We start from the raw sequence: 17,175 nt of genomic DNA, 5'->3' as shown, positions 1-17,175 counted from the left end.
TATTGAAGTAGCAAATCTCTTTCACAAATCTCAATTCATATTTATAGATATTATTTCAATTAAAATCATAAATAAACACGTTGTACCTAGGTGTCATCATGGCAGATATTTCAATATTGAAACGAGAGCGCAGCAACAATCCTCAAAGAGAGCTGTGAAGAAGCGACAATCGTGTTGGCAATGCAAAAGCAGTTTGTCGCTATTTCTGACCTCGACATCCAATTGAAACCGAAAATATCTGTAAGCACATTTTTGTGTCACGCTTTGGGTGGTGTCAACAAGATGGGTTATATCTGGTCTCAAAATAGGTGGCAGATTGAATGAAGGATGCTGTCGTTTTTCCGAATGCTTTGTGGAAATGAAACGCGGGAAAATGTTGCGGCGTAGCACACACAGGCATTTATATTACAACCACACGTAAAAGATAGTGCTGCAAACAAGCCGAAGTTGAAACAAACAGCAGATTATGCGTGCAATCGCGTTTAGTGTAGAGTGCGGCGAAAGCAGCAATCCAAACGATAGGTATTATTGGCGCTTGTTTGGGTTTCAGCTCTAGCCAAACATCGGAATCGTGCCAAACATTGCCCCGGCCAAACACTTGTTGCATGCCAAGTCGGTGGATTTATACACAAAACGGTGTGAGATGCCATGACCGAGTGCTGAAGAACCAACGCTAATTGTTTACACTTGAACTTTTCGTCATTATAAAGCACATTTCAGTTCTTATTAAAACAATAGCAATATTTATTGCGCTACAAAGCCGGGAATTTTAAATTTCTATATCATGATGATTCATGAAAAATACCATAAGGTTCAGACACCTTCATGGTCATTAATCTGAAATTCGTTTACTGCAGCAGGTTGCTCGCTCAAGGTACCAGCTCAGAAGCGCATGCGTTTAACTTCGTGTTCTTTACCTCTACCATCGTAAATTTGCCGCTCAGAGAAACGCACACAATGGAAGATATTTTGAAAACAACCCAGATTCTCGGAAAATCATCACCATGCTTGAAGGACGCCAGCTGTTCAAACGGGGAAAATCGGCAACAGATGAGAGTTGTTGAATGTTCGGATACGCGGAAAATTCAACGCAGAGCAAAAGACAGAGGTTCAGAATTTGAATTTGGCTGACATTTGGCAGGGGTGTGTTCATTGAGTGAAATAAGTTTCAATAATAAATTTAGGATCACACAGAAGTAAGCTTAAGATTGATGAAAATGGACCACCCGTTATTGCTAACCACTTATCGTTATTCTTACTCAAGGAAACTATCGATGGACTACCATCTGGTAAGCTCGTTCCATGCTTATGATATCGTGGCAATGTTACGTTTGTGTAATTTCCAAACAAACTATGAATATTTCGCCACTACAAGTGTCGACATAAGCCATTAGGCTACATCCTTGTATTACATAACGCAAAAATAGGTTATTTTTGATTCCCTCTCCCCATCCGTAACGCTTTTTGTATGAAAAATGGCAAATTTTCGTATGATCCATAACGCTTGAGCCTACTGCTCTTTGCCCCCTAGAGCGTATACAACCTCGACGGTTGTAAAAAGTTTGTTTGAACATACCTATATTGAATAATAATAAAACACATAATTAAATTCATAAAATTGATTTTATCTCAAATTCGAATTACAAAAATGGCCAATTAACGAAGAAAGTTCTCAGTTTATGGCAGTGCTCATGAGAACACTTAGCAGAGAAGTTGGCTCTGATCCATATTGGTTACGTCCGAGAGAAGGAAGAAGAAATTTGACAATATCTAGAATCTTAAGCATAATATAATACCGAACTCTAAAATACTGATTGATTTGGCCAATGTTCACGGAATGCATACATTTACTGTCAGTTACCGTAATCCGGGGTATCATTGATCAGCGGGGTAACATTGATCGGATCGACCCATCTCGTAAAAAGTTCGTATCATCATTTATTGACGAAATATTTCCAAAGCATGAATTGCGTTTCTTCTTCTTATATTCATTAGCTAATGAAAAATAAGATGTTTTCGAAAATTGCATTTACTTCATACGCAAATTTAACAACTTTTTGAAACAACGTTTTCAATGGTTAAGGATGACACTACCGAAGATTCATGTCGCACATAAGTTGGGCAAGCGATAAGAGCAAGGAAAATGTGATTCTAACTAAAAATGGCATCGCCAAAAACGATTCCGTTGTCAAAACATTCATAAGAATTTTCAATTAGGCAAAATTAACGGCGAAGTAGGCCGTCATTGGAATTTGTACGCGTCGTTGATGATTGTTGCTATTTCACCTCACGATTTCGAATCAAAGAAAATCAGTTGGTTTTACACTGACACAGCTGAAAAAGTATCAGCTTACTTTATGTATGTCAGCGCGAACAGTGATACTTTATCAAGTCAATATAAACTATCAAGGCTGAGTTTTATCACTTTGAAATGCAAGCTGAAAAGTTATCATTGTTGCCAAAACGAATGACGGGCTGCTTAGCCTTAAGAATGAATAATTTCCTTAGGAAATTGCCTACCTTTAGGTGTATTCCGCCGTTCGAGGTGTTTTTATTTTTGAAATAACTCAAAAAGTAAATGACTTGTAGGAGTTTGGTTTTCATATTCGGCTTCAGGAGGCATGATTTAAGTAAGTACCGTAATCCGGGGTAACATTGATCATTTTTCTGAATGTTTCTTTAATATTTCGTTTGAAAATGCAAATGTTGTAAATTTTATATTTTTAAAACAAGTACTGGCACCCATTACTCGAGACTATATACAGTATTTTGTTTATTGAAAGTTTTAAGCATGTTAAAAAAAATATTTAAGGCGATTTTTTGATTTAGCTGATATGGGGTAACATTGATCACATATGTAAACATGGTTCGGTAATACTGAAAATGTCGTTACTTACTAAAATCATGGCCCCTGAAGCCGAATATGAAGGCCAAACGCTTACAAGTCATTTACTTTTTGAGTTATTTTAATATTAAAAACACCTTGAACCACGGAATGATATATTGAGGATCGCAGTAAGCCGCGCTCGCAAAATTGTTCCTGTCACGAATTTTCACTCTATAACTTTCCTTTTATCATTCTACTCTATAGCATTTGAAGAAGTTAGTTGTATTGTTTGCAAATCCCTTGGCAAAACCTTTTTATTATTCCGCATTTCAGTTCGTTTCATGCTTGTGATAACATTAATTTGTATCATGGCATTGCTTCATTTATTTAATCACTAAACATACTATGGATGGTTCGTCACTGTAAGTGTCGGCATAAGGCATTATCCCTGTTTTGAAAATTCTGAGCTACACGATCATGTTATTTTATATATTGGTCGCAATAACCAAAAAATAACCTTTGAATAGTTCGACAATAAAATTGTCGACGACAGATAGATAACTTTTTTCAAATTGAGGCTACATTAATCGCATCACTAACCAAGGTGAATCCTGATTATGCCGCTTTATAACCCTCCCACTAACAATCCTCCTTCCTGTGAAAACCATGGAGATGCAGAGGTGATCTCGGTCTCTAGTAGCAATGCACAGTGGGACGGATAGGGGTTTTAGGAGGAAAGATGGAACTCACGCCTTCAATTGTGATTTTACGTAAAAATGATGTTCTACAAAGTTGTTTCTATTTTAAAAACAATTTTTTTGGTCGGAGCGAAAATTAGGGTGGCCCTTTGTAAAAAAAGATAACCATAAAAACTTTTTTATTTTAAGGAATATTGGTACAATTTGTTCTACAAAGTTGAAGACCAGAAAATTTTAAACTGATTTGAGCAAAAAAGTTTTTTTCTAGCTCAAAAATTGACCGTTTTAGAGCATTTTTTGCTATTGATGTAGGGTGGCCCTTCAAAAATAGGTTTTTGTGTTTTATTTTTATTATTTCAATTTTTGTCAGATAGTTGCCGTCCCATCACTTTTAGAGCTAATTGAAACGCAAATATACAAGATATAGCTAAACGGAACGAATAGATACAAGAATCTTTTCATCATGAAAATTTAATTTACATCCATAGACATAACGTATCATCGATACTAATATATACGATATACGAAAGCAAAATGACAAATATGACAAAGATGAGAGCTTTCTTCTTTAATAACTGTGGAAGTGCTCTTAAAAACAGTAACCTGAGAATCATAATCTGTTCTAGTTGGAACGTAATGCCAAGCAAAAGAATATTTAAACATTTTTTTCTGATGAAGAGTTATAGACTGTTTATAACAAAAAATAACATTTTATGGGTTTATAGAGCAGGGGAAATAAAAAAAATCGTTGATATAATTATTGCGTTTTTCAGCTTAAAATATGAATAACAATTGTATTATTCTTCGGCTGACTGGATCATAAGTACATAACTGTTAAAAACAGTTTTTGAGCATCTTCCAAAACAGCTCTACGTATCAAATAATGCATATGATTATATTCCTTAAGGTGAAGATAAATCGAAGCCAAATTTTAAAGAGCACGGAACTGGAGAACCGTTTAAGCTGAAAACTTAATCGATTGGTCACTACCAGATAGTGATCAATCGATTAAGTTTTCAGCCTGAACGGATGTTCGGTTCTCCAGATTCGCTCTTGAAAATTCGAGGTTTGGCTTCGATTAATATTCACCTTAATCTGGACAGTAAAGTCAGCATCGTAATCATTAATCATACTCTAATAATGAACCGTTTCAGGTACCCTTTATCTCCTTCGATGCACAAATTACTTGTAAACGGATTTCCGGTAATTAAAAATTCGTTACATCCAATCAGAATGTTTCCCGATGAGGCTGGTGAATCCCATAACAAAAGTGTTCGAAAGTTTAGGAGGATGACAAATTCAACCGTGAGCTGCATTTAAAAGATGTTTAGAAGACTATTTTCCTTATTATTATTGCTGACCTCCTTTGAATATATTCACAAGAACTTTTATATAAATATGAAATAAAATACTTTGTTATTCATATTTAAAGCCGAAAGGAATTTATTATCATGCAAAAAAACTTTTTGTTTGCCTCAAATACATCTAAAAGTGAAAAAATGTTTGTTTTTCACGAAAAATGTTTATAACTCTTCATCGAAAAAAATATACAGGCCCCAAAATATGGCAAAGGCAACTTTGCTGAAATACTCTAAATAAAAAAAAAATAAAACACAAAAACCTGTTTTTGAAGGGCCACCCTACATCAATAGTGAAAAATGTTCTAAAACGGTCACAAAGGGCCACCCTAATTTTCGCTCCGACCAAAAAAATTGTTTTTATTATAGGAACAACTTTGTAGAACATCATTTTTACGTAAAATCACAATTGAAGGCGTGAGTTCCATCTTTCCTCCTAAAACCCCAATCCGTCCCACTGTGCAATGGACGTCACACTATCATTCCTTTCCTTCCCCGATGACCGTAAGGACGTGGCCGGCGCCGTTATTGACATTACTATGGATTACTATTGGAGTTCTCGAAATTGTACATTGAAGATGTTAGCTACTCCCAAGCTGCACCTGTTGGTTCCCTGTACAATTTTGATTATTCTGGTCAATCACGGAGTAGCAACTACGAATTGTACGGTCATCTATGCTTATGCTTTATGCTTATGCTTATTAAAAACACCTTGAACCACGGAATACGCCTAAAAGTAGGCAATTTCCTAAGGGAATTTCACATTCTTAACAGTAATTGGGTAATGTTTCCAAATTGAGCATACTTATGAAAGTTTTGACAACGGAATCGTTTTCGGCGATGTCATTTTTTGTAAGAACCACATGTTCCTTGCTTATATCGTTTGCAGAAAATGAATCTTCGGTAGTGTCATCCCTAACAATTAAAATCATTATTTCGAAAAGTTGCCAAATTTACGCATAAGGTAACGCAATTTTCGCAAAAATATTAACTTTCATTAGCTTATGAATATTAGAAAGAGAAGCACCATTTATGATTTGGAAATGTTTCATCAATAAATGATGATACGAACTTTTGATAAGATGAGTCATTCCGATCAATGTTACCCCGCTGATCAATGATACCCCGGATTACTGTAACGACATTTTCAATATAGCCGAACGTTGTTCACATGGGTGATCAATGTTACCCCATATCAGCTAAATAAAAAAATCACTTTAAACATTTATTTGAACATAGTTAAATCGTTTGAAAACAAAAATACAGTATATAGACACGAGCGGTTGGTACCAGTACTTGTTTTAAAAATCCAAAACTTGCGACATTTGGTTTTTCAAATGCAAAATTTAAGAAATATCTCAAAAACTGATCAATGTTGCCCCGGATTACGGTACTCACATTTTGAGTACGGTTGTGAATTGACTATTCCTGTCAATATTTTTGGATTGATTCTTTGAATTTCCTTACATTGATAAGAACACAATTCCATGGCATGATCCATTCGAGAGCATTCGTCAGATTTGAAATAATCTGAAGCTCCGTGTTTATTAACCACAACGCCACAATTTAGCACACCCCTGTGAATGTACTCTCAAATTTTCTTACTCATTTTCTATCATAAAAATACGACCACTTGCACCTGCCGGAACGGAAAACCCACCGCTCAGTCGAAACGAGACCGTCGTGGCGATACGAAGTAAAATTTTCTTTCCTAGAATCCCTTACCGGTTGCGTCCTGGTGTGCTCACCAGGAGAGTGCAGTTTTCCCTCCGCATAGAGGTTCTCTCTCGCTCTCTTTACACAGGTTAGCGCAAGTGGTATTCGGCAGAGTTTTCCCGCCCGCTTTCGAGTGAGTGAACGAGCGAAATGCTCATCTGTTGCCGTGGGGTTTGTTTGCAGTAGTGGCGCTATTTCTCGTCCGGTCAATGTCGCGTCGTTGCCGTGGATGCCAGTAATCTGCAACTGTGCTGCGGTAGAAATTATAGTCACTAAAAAAGTTAGCTGCAAGGAGTGACGATTATACGGGAGTGGTACTTAAAAAACGATTAGGGTCGAAAGGGTCAGGGTCTGGAAAGAAAATCGTATTTTTTTAAGGTGCCGGTGCATCGTTTCCGGAAAAACATCCGAAACGTGATCAATTTCCTCGACAGTGAAGTGAACGGCGGGCGCAAAGAAGAGTGGCTGCGAGCGAAAATTTCATTTCTTTTGCCCGGGATGGCTAAGTGATATTTTTGAGTAGCTTTTCCACGGTGCTCTCCAGAGTGTTATAATAAAAAAAAATCAAATCAATTGCTAAGCCCAGTCGATTTCTATTACTAAGCTGCACGTCTGGACATAATTAAAAAAAAAATAGGACCCGCTTTGTCGTTTTCAATGGCAAAGCCGCACATCTGGACATAATTAAAAAAAAATAGGACCCGCTTTGAAGTTACGCCCTTTTGAATGTATGAGTTCACAATTTCAAAGGAAATTAGTAATATTCAAACGATTTTTCTTTGACCGTGATTATCAGAAAAAAAATATCATCAATTGTATACTGGGCTTTGCGGCCGTGCGGTTAGTGTTGGCAGGCAGTTCAGCACATCGTGGTATGGGATGTGGGTTCGATTCCCGCTGCAGCCATAGAAACTGATCGTCAGGAATGTTTCTCGGCTATACCATCGGAGCACGCTTGTCCGTTGTCTATGTTAAGTTACTACTGCACATTACTACTGCAGCTAAATGAGTGAAGACGGTGTCCAAGTCATTTTACTTTGGTTTATCTAGTTGTTTGTAGCTTCTAGGCGGAGTTATAAATTTGTTAATCTCTAGACGGAGGTACAAATTAGAAATACGTCCTTTTTGAGACGTAACCATCAGACCAACAATTTTACATAGATTAGAGGAGCACTTTAATATCGTTAATCATGTTCAAATGTTGTTAACGACAAACTGTTACACATTACATGTTGCAGATTTTTCTCAGAATTCAATCCCTGATTATTATGAATCGTGAATTAGTTTTACAGCACAATAATTTGGATAACTAGGTGAAATTGAGTGCTCACTTTAACTATTTTTTAATGTCCCTTTGCTTCAAGGAATACTTTAGAAACTTGAGCCTCCAATTGTGAGCTGCTATTCGTTCTTCTTTCAACTGGTATGTTTTGCAATCAAATTGAACAACTAGCAAAAAATTTGTAATTCTTAGCTCCATGTTAGATAGGTACATGGCATTTTAAAGAAAGTGTAAAAAATCAGCATTTTAAATTTTGATGGGGAGTCGTTGACCACTGCACTATGGTCCAGGAATCAGTTTTACGCGGAAAGATGCTTTTTGAGCTTTAGAATGAAACATTAGACAAAAACGGTCTTCTACAAAGTTGTTTGTATTAGTTAAGCCCTTTGTTTGGTGTTATTGAAAATTAGGGTGGACCACATTTTCATAGAAATTGTGTAACTAACTTTCTTATTTGTAGAAATTATATTATACATGCTATAGCAAAGTTATAGACCATTCAATTTCAAGCAACTTTGCCAAAAAAAGTTTTTTTGTATCTCTTAAATTGACCGATTTAGAGCTTTTTTCCTGCAGTGACATAGGGTGGTCCGAACAAAACTGGTTTTCTGGCTCTAGAGTTTTCAATTCAAATTTCTCATCAAAGTAGTCTATGAAACACTTTTAGAGCTTTGAAAAATGCGTAATTTGGTGAGTGAAGAAACTCGCTATCTCCTTTCGTTTAGGAGTTATTGTTGTTTTTCTCTCAAAAACATGCCTACTTTGATTGTGAATATCTCTGATTGGGGCAAATATAAAATATATCTTTTGACGGCGTTCAAAAGACAAAATAAAATTGTATATTATATCAAAAATCTACAGATGTGTTATTTTTGTAACTCTAATAAAACGTCTTGAAAGTCAAATATTTTTTATCACAAAAACTTCAATAACTTTTGAACTAAAATAGATATCAACAATCTTTTTGCATGAAAATTTGCGTTTTGTTAAGTTTTAAAAGTCGTTCATAGACGACTTTGACGAGAAAATAACATTAACAAAGCTAGAGTTGAAAAACTTATTTTTGTTGGACCACCCTGCGATGATTAGGAAAAATGCTCTAGATTGGTCAAATTCTGAGCTACAGAAAAACTTTTTTTGGCAAAGTTGATCAAAATTTCAAGTTCTACCGCTTTGCCTAAGAGCATATACCAGTATTTTTGCAAATAAAAAAGTTGATAATATGATGTGTGTGATATTGTGGACCACCCTAGTTTCAAATGACACAGTATGAAAGCTTACATTTTGAGAAACAATTTTGTAGAAGATCATTTTTGACTAAAATTTCATTTTCATGCTCAAAATGCAAAATAATATAGAAATACATACTATGAAAATCTTCAAAATAGTTTCAAAGCCCTATCTTTCTTATTTCAGATTTCTCGTCAAAGCGGTCTCTGAACGACTTTTAGAACTTAACAAAACGCAAATTTTCATGCAAAAAGATTGTTGATATCTATTTTAGTTCAAAAGTTATTAAAGTTTTTCTGTTTAAAATTCTTTGTTTTTCAAGGCATTTTATTAGAGTTACAAAAATAACACATCTGTAATTTTTTGATATAATATACAATTTTATTTTGTCTTTTGAATGCCGTCAAAAGATATTTTTTATGTTTGCCCCAATCAGAGATATTCACAATCAAAGTAGGCATGTTTTTGAGAGAAAAACAACAATAACACCTAAACGAAAGGAGATAGCGAGTTTCTTCACTCACCAAATTACGCATTTTTCAAAGCTCTAAAAGTGTTTCATAGACTACTTTGATGAGAAATTTGAATTGAAAACTCTAGAGCCAGAAAACCAGTTTTGTTCGGACCACCCTATGTCACTGCAGGAAAAAAGCTCTAAATCTGTCAATTTAAGAGATACAAAAAAACTTTTTTTGGCAAAGTTGCTTGAAATTAAATGGTCTATTACTTTGCTATAGCATGTATAATATAATTTCTACAAATAAGAAAGTTAGTTACACAATTTCTATGAAAATGTGGTCCACCCTAATTTTCAATAACACCAAACAAAGGGCTTAACTAATACAAACAACTTTGTAGAAGACCGTTTTTGTCTAATGTTTCATTCTAAAGCTCAAAATGCATCTTTCCGCGTAAAACTGATTCCTGGACCACTGTGCACTGGAATAAAATGAAAAATAATATATAAGTGTTTAGAGCAAAAAATTACGAACATAAAACAAAAACTACCCGAACGTGAATGAAAAAATGAAATGTGTTTCTTATTCTTGGTATTACATCTCAAAAGTAACAAATTATGCTGCTGTGCTTATTTTTTTATGAATATTTCAGTGTTTTAATTTGAAAGCTCTACCAATCTTGTGTGAATACGGTGATGCTTTACGCTCAGCATGATCGAGAAAACTCATAACCAAAACAAATCTCCATATAAACAATAGAGTAAGGTGGGGCAAAAGTTCGACCTTAGTGCTATAATCAAAGTTTCCAGGAAAACAATAGCAGTTGAAACAAAACAAATACCATACAGTGAACCTTCAACGTATAATTTTGCTGAACAAACTTGTGTCAAAATATTTACCCACTTTTAGCTATAACAGTTTCAAAATTAATTGTCTTATTCGAACTTTTGCCCCACCGGTGGGGCAAGAGTTCAAATCTAGTGTGGGGCAAAAGTTCGCTGGCTAAAACACAAAACATCGATCCTTTTATGATAGGCATAGTTTACACCAGTCGTAAACTTAAGTTTGACGAAAAATACACACTAAATTTTCATCAAAAAATTGCCCAAAACCGGGTTAATTGTAATATACTCAAAAATAGCAGTTTTTCACAAAACTATGTGGAAATGAAAATTTTTGGTGACAATTTTCACACAATCAGACAAATTTAACTGAATTTGAAGATCATATGTGGATTTTAGACAATTTGCAAATTTTTCCGTGATTTTAAACATGGGTCAAACTTTTGCCCCGCTGATTCGAACTTTTTCCCCACTATGGGCCAACAATTGTTTTCAAGCATATATGCAAAAACTTATACACCTCAAAGTAACCTTATGATAGGCCTAGAAATGCCATTACATAAAATATTGAAAAAGATTTTATCTTCAATTGGTCCCACGCAACGAAAGTTTGACCAAAAATTACAATACTCACGTCGAAAAACAACAAATAGCCATAACTTTTCCAAATCTCAATCGATTTTTATGATATTTGGATTGAAAGTCTCTTACTTGAATAGCATTCGAACCACCATGACATTTATAAGATTTGTTTTGAACTGAGCTGGAAATCTTAAAAATAAACTCTTACCCCACTCGAACTTTTGCCCCACTTCACTCTAATTAGAACCAAGTCGCTTTCTGCAGTATCTTGCTTTATTTGTGTACGTTTACTCAGCATTGGCGTAGGAACAGGGGGGCCAGGGGGGCCTTGCCCCCTCCAGAATCATCCAGGCCCCCCCCCCAGAAAATTTTGATGATAATAAAAATGAAAATTTTAACAAAAACTATTTAACATGGAGCGAAATCTTCTGATTCAATGTACATGACTCTTGTTATTGACAAAAATCACTTCTATAGTAACGTTATTTTATGTTGAACATCTATAGTGATGAAACATCGCTTGTCTTATACAACATCAGCGTGGCGGTTCTGACTTCGGTGAATCGCGTGACAACCGAAATCTTAACCGTCCGGCCGTCGAATGAATGGTTATTTGTTAGAAATAGTTTCTTGTTATTTGCGATAAGCGCAATTTTTCTACATTTCCGTTGCAAAAAATGTCGTGGTACAAAAGAGGCAATATCCGGGAAATTGGATTCTCAAAATTTGTTTTTTTTTTCTGAATAATCCAAATAAATTCTGTTTTAGCATGAACCAGCATATTCACTGCATTATAATTTCTCATGTTTTTGGGGGATACCCTGCTCAAGGTAATGTCCGGAAAAAATTGAAAAAATATACAAAATTACTAAAGGAATTTCTCAGACAGTACATAGCGGGATTTTTTGTCGAAAAAAAAATTTTCTATAATTTTCCAAAAAACTTTTTGACATTCTTTATGCAATTTTAGTGTGATGAAATTCTTGAAGAAATATTGAAAGGTGGCTTCAGAAATTTTGAAAATCTCTTGAAAATTAGTCGAGTAAAATTGTGGAACTTGTACATTTGTTCTATGTCTACTATTTATTAGAAAACTGATTCCGGAATATAATCCCGGATTTACCCAAAAAAAATGCTACCTAATCTTTTAAAAGTTCAGCATTCTTCTAAAAATAATTGATTCTGTCAAATCTTATACTGAGATATTTCGCAGAAAGTTGTATAAGAAATTCTTCTGTTCCTTCAAATAGTTTTCCCAAAAAATTGATTACTAATTCTTTCACGAAGTTTATCAAAAGCCCTTGAGAAATATTTCTAAAGTACCGTCAAGCTACCATTCACCGTGCATTTAAGGAAAATTTGCACTTCAAAAATTATATTACTTTTCCAAATAATTTGAAGTGCGCTAGAATACCACTACGTAGCGTGTAATTATATAATAATTCAGGAAAAAATCTAAAACTAGTGATGCATAACTAAAAATTACACAAAAAATATGTTTTAAAATATCATGTTAAGGTCGCCTCGTACCGTTCTATGTCACCATTTACCGTGCACACTAGTGCACCATTCACCGTGCGTATAGTTTTCGTCATGATTTAATTTTGTTTCTTGAAGAAACGTTGTTGATGGAGTAACTATGTTGCTAGTAGTGTGCGCACTCATTTTTAAGAGTGTTCAAATCTTCATTTACAATAAAAACCATAAAAAGTTTAAAAATTGGCTAAATAATGATTTTTTTCATTAAAATCGTTATAGGAGGTTTGACTGTATTGTCCAAACCATTCCATATTCAGTCAAAAACTAAATATGAAGTAGTTTAATGACGCCATAACAATAAATCCAATATTACCGAATAATTATATGCCTTTTACACTAATGCACGGTAATAGGAACCATATATATTGAAAGAGATCCATTTACCGTGCATTTGGGTTTTGACTGAAACACAATAAAAAATTCTAATTTGTATGAAATCTCATTGCTTATACGATGAAATACATCTTACCATTAGTATCCACAGTGAGAACTTATTGAAATTTTGAAAAATTTCATACTCTATCATTAAAATGAAATATGTGAATTTTTGGCGTTCCTACTAAGAGTGTTGAAAAATCTTATTTTCAAACAGAATTCACATGATTTTGACTAAATAAACTTGATTTTTCAAAATGCTTTGTGACAAAAACTACTTCATTTAATCAATTTTATCTTATTTTGCTGACAAAAGAATAATTTGTGAAATTTGTATGAATATTCTGTAAGAATTTGTATTTATGCACGGTGAATGGAGGCCGCACGGTGACTGGTGACTTAACGGTACATAAAAAAATTGCGTCAAAAATTCTCTTATGTTTTCCTTTTCTAGAAATTTTGCTTCAAGTCCCCGGATTATTCAAGAATTGAGAAGAAAATTGTTTTTGGAATGTCTCTTGCCTGCGAATCTTCGGAGGAAATTAGTTGAAAAACTCCAGGAAATTTTTGCTTCCAAAATATGCATAGCGGTAAAGAAATCTGTAGAGAACCATGTAGCGAAATAACAGGGAAGGGAGTGAGGATTTATTAAAATATTCATAAAGACATTTGTATTGATCTTCCTTTAAAAAACTTCTTCAGAAATAATTTTACTATTTTTTGGCAGAATCCATATTTTTGGTTTGCATTTTTCAGCGATACGAGGGCGGAATTTTAGGAGGCTTTTTGGCAGAATTCCAGAAAATCAGAAGTCAAGGAAGGATAGATTCCAAAGACAGTTTCCAAAGCAGATTCTGATGGAACTTCTTGAGAAATTTATTTTATTTGTAAATTCATTAGAGAGGTTGCAACTATCCTGTAATTTTCCAGGTTATAAATAATAAGGACTGTTCATTTTATAAAGCGGACACTTTGTTTATGCTATATCTTTTTAATTTGTTGATAAAATCGAAACTGGTTTTCTGTGCATCGTTCAACTATTATTCTATAATGCTATGAAAATATAAAATCTTAGAAAATGCTTTTGGTTGATGAGCTAAATAGTTTTTCCAAAAACTCACAAAAACAGCTTCGTCAAAGTTTAGCATTATTATTCGCAAAACAAAAATCTTAATTTTTATGAACAAATTGTATGTTTGTATTTTTTACTATCCCACTGAAGGTATAGCTTTAAAAAATCAATTATATTTCACCATTCTCTGACATTAGGTATTTAGTGATTTACCCATATATGGCCAAATTTGCTGATACACCATCCTTTCACTCCCAGCAAAAGAGAAAAGTAGAAAGCGTGTTCAAAACTAGTTTGGCTTACTAAATAATCTAAACGAGAGCTAAATCGTGCGTTAAACCATAGTCTTAAGTACAAATTTTACTGTTTATTGTAGTTTTACTAAAAAGTCTCATACTTTTAAAATCGTGTATGAATATTTATCGATCTACAGCAAATTGTAAATGGTTTTCTACAAATATTTCAATTGTTAATCTCAGAATAACATACTATGAAAATAATATGTGGAAAATTAAATCAATTTTTTTACAGCAGTGTTGCCAATTTTGATGATTGTCATTGTAATTTGAAAGGTCTTCTAAGAATAAAGCAATTTTGTTTCTAATGTTCTTTAAACGTGGGGACTAGATAAGTAACTTTATGAAGGCGTAAGTTGTTTTTCATATTAATACTATATTAGGACTTCTGTCAGGACGTACTTTTAACCAAACAATTCTACTCATATCAGTTCCCTTCAAGTTCTAAATTGTTTTCTCTGAAAAATATAGGGGGAAAATGATTTTATTCTATCTGTAAAATTGTTGTTCCAAAAATAGCTTGATTTTTTCCATCAGGTTTCTGATTGATAATGCTTTCGAAGAACAAGCCTTTTTTGAAAATAAAAAATATAAATTGTCGAATTTTCCAAACAATCATTAATTTTGATAAAAAATCGACCGTTCTAATCGTTGTGCCATATTCGTGTAAAATTTAATTATTTTGGAGAATTATTATTATCACAACATTGTACAATACTAGTCGAACGATGTGAAAAAGATACCGCATGCACAAGATGCCCACTTTATAAAATGAACAGTCCTAAACTTAATTCTCATTGTACCATTGCCCATCTATTGTTCTACCTCCTTCATTAATGTGTTGTTCCTCCTTCCTTCCCATGACGCTTTAAGAAACTTCGTACAAAAATCTTTTCATACTACACAAACCAACATTTCATCTATAAAAAGGTTAATTATGATAGTTTAAAAAGTGCAGAATTCTTATACGTATGGTTTTGGATTTCTCAAAACCCATCAGGAATTCCTCTACAAATTTTCAAAGTAATGAAAAGATTTAAATTTCATTAAAATCTTACATTACGGATTTTACCACAATATATCTTCCGTAATGTTCTTAAAAAAATACCGGCAATATTTTCGCGTTAAATTTCTACAGCACTACAAAATAATCGATAATACACCCTTTAAAAAAGTTTGCTTGGAATTTCTAAAATTAGGAAAATGGGCTCTACATTAATATGTTCAACAGTACTGTAGTACTGTCGAGTTCATACAAAATGTTATGTAAGATTTTAGTAACAAATACTTTCAGTTGAAATTCCATCCATTTTAACACCAATCAAGTTCTGTTATAGAAGACGAAGGAAAAGAGCAAAAAATTGTGTTGTAAATCCTGCATGGACATTTTTTCTCTGGAATACATTGACAACAAATTTCAGAAATTCTACGATATACTACTTGAGTTTTACGACAGGAATTTAGTAATTTTTCGCGAAATATTTTTAAGCTGCAATTATTAAAAAAAAATACCAAAAAAGTTCTTCCAATTTTTTTCTGTATGTTTTTTTATGGAGTGATTCGTAGGAGGAGTTTGTAAAGCAATCACTGAAAAAAAAATAATATGGATAGCGGATACATTTTTAAATGTTATTTATGGAAGAATCCTGAGATTACCATTTGAAAAAAAATTGGAGTTATTTCTAGAGCCCGAAGAAGTACTTGATGGAACTGTACTTTGATGAAAACTTTGTTTGAACATTCTCATTTGGTAAAGAAAATGTAAAGAAAAAAATCTCTGGAAAATACTAGGAAGAATCCCTGGTAAATTTTTCGGAAGAATCTTAGGGAAACAATAATATAATTCTTTAAGAAATTCCTAATTTGAGTATTTTCGCGGAAGAGTGAAAGAGCAGTTGAACGTATTCCGCTAGGAACTTCCTAGGAATGTTTGAGTTGAAATTTTTGAAAAAAATAAAAAAAATATTGAGAGGGATTACTAACTAAGTGATCTTGAAGACATTTTTGATTTTTGGTGAGACTCCTAGATTTTTTGTACTATTTTTAGGAGAAATTCTAAGTAATTTCTAACAATCCTAAACAAATTATAAATGAACTGCTGGAGGATTCTTCGAACTTACATTTGGAATGTATATGTAATAAGTACGTAGAGGACTATCCAGGAGAAATCATTTAAAGAATTTCTAATGCATTCTCTGGAGGAATTCTTCAAGAGATTTTTTTAATCCAATTTGCTCGAGAAATTTTCTGGCGAGATCAGAAAGCCTGGAAATGATTTTCCGTTGGAATCCCAAGACAAACTCAGTGAAAACTAATAAATAAGTTATTTAAGAAAGCACTGAAAACTATTAAAACAATTCATGAACAAATCTCCGTAGAAATTCTCAGAGAAGTCTCTTCAAAGCACATGTTTACGTACTTGCGAAATTAGTGGAAGAATCACAAAGGACATTCCTTGTAAGTTTTTTTTCTAGAAATCTTGACTGGATTACAAAAAGAATGAATCTTTTCCGTTGTGAAAATTTAAAATAACAAATATCACTGATGTGCCGTGAAATGAAACAAAATAATAAATAAATAAAAATCCGTTGAAATTACGAAATTTGTGAAAATCCTACTTATTGCTGTTGACAGTACTTTTAAAAAACAAGTATTTACTAGGCCCCCCTAGGCCCCCTCCAGAAAAAATCCTAGCTACGCCAATGTTACTCAGTTAACCAAAGAAGTTTCAAAACTGAACTAGGAGTTTTTTAAATGAATTAAAAATATGCATAGTGCACGATGTGCAGAATGCAACTGTCAATACCAAACAACTGAATACAGGAAAACAAGTACGAAGGTGTGCCTCATTGGCTCTTGTACCGAAATTTTCTAACAAATGTCATACAATTTTTATGGAA

The 17,175-nt window shown here is 33.6% G+C and overlaps 1 protein-coding gene across 2 annotated transcripts in view; it reads left to right on the top strand.

Annotated features, from left to right (window-relative positions):
• The first annotated feature begins 6,568 nt into the window (after positions 1–6,568).
• The window catches only part of LOC5579122 (ryanodine receptor), a 134,689-nt gene continuing 124,082 nt past the window's right edge, over positions 6,569–17,175 (top strand). Inside the window, exon 1 of one of the 2 annotated variants that reach the window (XM_021851821.1) lies at positions 6,569–6,687. The gene's annotated coding sequence lies outside the window, so the exon portion shown is untranslated. Of the gene's footprint in view, positions 6,733–17,175 lie in introns of both variants that reach the window. The other variant, XM_021851820.1, reaches the window with a different exon arrangement.

This window comes from Aedes aegypti, chromosome 3 (assembly GCF_002204515.2).
Source record: "Aedes aegypti strain LVP_AGWG chromosome 3, AaegL5.0 Primary Assembly, whole genome shotgun sequence".
NCBI lineage: Eukaryota > Metazoa > Arthropoda > Insecta > Diptera > Culicidae > Aedes > Aedes aegypti.
Note: the sequence above shows the minus strand (reverse complement) of the source record. Positions and strands in the feature narration are given on the sequence as shown.